The 2,452-nt window shown below is 30.7% G+C and overlaps 1 non-coding gene across 1 annotated transcript; it reads right to left on the bottom strand.

Moving 5' to 3' along the window:
• Positions 1-1,695: 1,695 nt before the first annotated feature.
• On the bottom strand, positions 1,696-1,768 carry TRNAK-UUU (transfer RNA lysine (anticodon UUU)). The gene has a single exon. It is a non-coding gene; the product is annotated as a tRNA-Lys (tRNA).
• Between the last annotated feature and the right edge of the window lie 684 nt (positions 1,769-2,452).

Raw genomic sequence — 2,452 nt, 5'->3', positions numbered from 1 at the left:
TTTGAACTTGGACATTATTTGTATGCGAGGTCTGTCTCCTCGCAATCTTGGATATTAGATTAAATTTTAGATTTGCGTTTTCTTGCAATTTTTTTTACTCAACAAATTTTAGATGATGCGGTATTATTCAACAGCCCAAAAAGATTTTCTTAATATTTAAATTTTTAAATTTTTTTTTAATTTTTAATTTTAAGTGTAGCATTGTTAGATTAGAAGAAATAGTTTTAGAATTTCTATGGATTTTTTCTCAAAACCTTAAAGCTATAAAGTTATGCAATTTCTGATTGTAAGTAGGTTATTTAAAACTATCCATTTGTCAGCGGTTAAATTTTTCAAGATTTAATTTTATTACAGATGAAACTGATGAAAACCGACTTGAATGATGCAGTGATGCCGAAAAAATTCTGTTAACATAAACTGCACAGACGAAAAAAATATTTATCATAAATCTAAAAACAGACAACTCTATAATATTTAACTAGCATTCAAAAACTGATGGAACACTTATTTTTATTTTATAATCGTCGTTGTACAGCTGACTCAATTTCAGGTTTACGACTACGAATGCTGAACTCTGTAGCTTTGCAATTTTGAACCCAATCCAGAAGACAAGGGAACTCCTGGATCAAATATTGGGAGATACTTCTTGATGGAACTAACCCAAATTTGTATTATATGGAGAAAAAAACCACGAAAGTCTCCCATGGTCAGCCTGACGCCAAAGGGGATTCTAATCCATGATCCGTCTACCACAGGCGATATTTTACGTACTGAGGTCGGCGCAAGCTAGATGCGGAGTCCATATCGATCAGTAATCGCTGAGATTCGAAGTGTCCGGTTCACCTCATTGTAAGGCGAGCGCTCTATCCCCTGAGCCTCCACGGCTTGCAGAACTGTTATTGGTATAATTTTGTTAGTTTGTTTTGTTTCGTTGCATTTTACAGATTCTACCGAATAGGGTAAATACCCACCATCAGTTAATCTGAGAAAATTGAATTAAAACGGTATAAAAACATACTTAGCAATCAACGCCTCCACCCATTTTGATTTGCGTTTTCTAGATGCTTTTTTTTAGTTAACAAACCTTCCATGAAAGTGTGTTATTTGATAGTATTGCGCTTTTCACTAAAGCCTTGATAAAAATTAAACGTAAAAAAAAGAAAATTTTTCAAAAAGAATCCTCAAGCGTAACCTCAAAGTATTGCGAATATCGACATGATATTATGAATATTTGCGTCATTTGATAGCAGTGTACTTTTCAGAAAAGCTTTGATAAAAACTAAATATCAAAAAAGTACGAAAAAGGAAAGTTTTCAAAAGTAATCTTCAAACGTAACGTATTTCGAGTATCAACACAATATTATGAGTAATTACGTCATTAGATTCTATTGTACTTTTTAGAAAGCTTAATAAATATTAAATATCAAAAAAAAAGAAAAAAAAAGAATCTTCTAACGTAGCCTCAATGTATTGGAAATACTGACATGATAATATGAATATTTACGTCATTTGATGGTATATTACTTTTCAGAAAAGCCTTGATAAAAAATAAATATAAGAAAAAGAAAATTTTTCGAGAGAAATTCTCAAACGCAACCTTAACGTATTGCGAATATCGACATGATATTATGAATATTTGATCTGAGAAAAAAAAAGAAAAAAGATAGGTATTTTATTATGAAGGAGAAAAAGGACCGCCCGAACAGGGACTCGAACCCTGGACCGTTAGGTTAAAAGCCTAACGCTCTACCGACTGAGCTATCCGGGCTCGACCTACGAAGAAATACTGAAAAAGGACTTAGTTAGATATCTAAAGGTTAGAATCTATTTTGTGAAAGGTTTCTAATTATCTGGGTGTATGTGTTGGGAGACCGGAACATTTTAGTGAGGCGGGACGCGGTTTCGGATTTTTAATAAACATAATAATAATTTCCCGTTTATAATATAAATTTTAAAAAAATTTTTTTTAGTATAATCTGCTCGTAATATTATTAATATTTGTTCATGTGATAATTGTGGAAACGATTTCGCTAGATAAAAAACCATTAGTCGAAATTGCGAAATTAACCATTTATGTAATATTACATCTTGCATACTGAATACTTAAAATACAGTAATTCCACCACAAATTTTTTTCTTATATTAAAAAAAACAACAAAAAAAAACAAGCGAAAACAATTATCATATGTAAAAAGTACATCTCGAATCTATTTAAAAATATTTTTAATATTTTAGTTCACTTTCATAATAAAAGATTTCTTCAATATAAAATTTAGATTTTCTATTAGTATCTAATTTTAAAAAAAAATTCCGATGAGTTTAATAATATGGCAGCTGTTATATTGAGCCAAATTCATACGACATTACGTACCCGAGACGGCAGAATTAATTACGAATGGCAGAATTAGTTAGTTTTTAACGGTGTTATAAACTAACTAAATTCGACTAGAGT

This window comes from Parasteatoda tepidariorum, chromosome 2, assembly GCF_043381705.1.
Source record: "Parasteatoda tepidariorum isolate YZ-2023 chromosome 2, CAS_Ptep_4.0, whole genome shotgun sequence".
Lineage (NCBI taxonomy): Eukaryota > Metazoa > Arthropoda > Arachnida > Araneae > Theridiidae > Parasteatoda > Parasteatoda tepidariorum.
This window is presented reverse-complemented; position numbering and strand designations above follow the sequence as displayed.